Source organism: Megalops cyprinoides, chromosome 5, assembly GCF_013368585.1.
Source record: "Megalops cyprinoides isolate fMegCyp1 chromosome 5, fMegCyp1.pri, whole genome shotgun sequence".
NCBI lineage: Eukaryota > Metazoa > Chordata > Actinopteri > Elopiformes > Megalopidae > Megalops > Megalops cyprinoides.
In genome coordinates this window covers 22089916-22091492 of record NC_050587.1, presented here as the reverse complement: position 1 = coordinate 22091492, position 1577 = coordinate 22089916, and positions in this window count along the sequence as shown.

Sequence of the window (1577 nt, the reverse complement as noted above, 5' to 3'; positions counted from 1 at the left end):
ATGGCTGGCCATTGTGGTGAGTGGCGGAGTCACTGGCCAGTCAGAGACCACCAATGCACAGTGAGAGGGATACAAGGCACGGTCAGTGGGTGTGAAGGAACTGGCACTGGCTGGGGAGGGAATGGGGAACAGCCAAGGAGTCATAAAAATGGAGGGTCAAAATAGGAAAGTAGACTGACCCCAGGTCTGGAAGGATTCACAAAACATTTAGCAGTTCAACACCCAGTGCCTTTAATTTTGTTAATAACAACCAGTACTGCAGAATGCCACGGCATGTTTCTTGGAAAAGGACCAGATAAATATGCTGTAAACCTCCAAAACATGTTGTACAATACAGCACCGTTCAACTACAAGCTTCACAATACTAAATGCAACGCAAAGCTCAAAGTAAATAACTAAAACCATGTTTAAATGGCTTAAATGACAGCCGAAATCTTACTTTTCCCGTTTTCCTGTTTGGCAGTAGACTACATACTACAGGTCAACCGATGATGTCTGTCCAATGCTAAGGACAAGTCACTCCACAGCACTTCAACAACTGATATAGGTCTGCAGGCTCTGCGTGTTGGCATGGGTATCTAGGAATAAACTGTTCAGCTTGAGAACATCAAGTAAAATACTGGCCCAGATTCTCTTTTACTCACACAAAAATGGATGCTCTCAAGAACATCCTGATAGAACTCACTTTGAAGTTCCAGACAGTACAGTAAGTCATGGTTTATGAGGCTGACAAAGAACTGAGAGCTTGTAGTCGGATTCTGTAACACCTTTTTATTATACGAGGGGCCCTAGAGGGAACCTCCTGGCCTTCTTCTCAGACACGATCGTTTCGACAACAGTACAGCTCTTGAGCATGGTCTGCATGAGAACCATGGGAAGGAGTGTTCTCTGATGTCACAATGAGGCTCAGGACTGAGAACACCACCCTGTCTGTATGAGCACAGACATTTATGGAAATGACACCAGTGCGTCAGCAATGCAACTTCAGGACTCTCAAATGTAAGGAAAATCTCTTGTAATATTACATCAGCATATCATTCAGTGACTTTGAAAATGGCTTCATCAAGGGTGACATCATCAGTCACCAACTGCAATTATGTTATATACCTGTGCGTAACAGCATTAAAACACATATGCACTGAGCACTTCAACTGTCAAACTTCTCAACAAATAGGGTGCTGACCCAAATTATTAATCTTTTGGACTTTACCATCAGCCAGAATAAGATTGTTGAGTGTTGTGAACAAGTGTTCTAAACGCAACACTTCTGTAGAACAGTTTGACACATGTATAAAAAATACACAGACTGTAACAGGATGAGGACTAGCCTCAGGGACTGTTGAGGTAAAAGTAGTTGTCTGGTTCCCAGAAGTCTTCATGGAAACCAACAAAGGAGCAAACCAAAACACAAACAACGATGATAATAACGCTAATCAAAATGAGACTAGTAAACACACAATCTACAATAGGTAGAATCGCTTGAGTTTCAATACTGCTAGGAACCATAATCTCCTTTTCACTGTCAACAAAATGACCTTCTCTGCATAAAACATCCTGAACCAAATTCAGGTGCCATG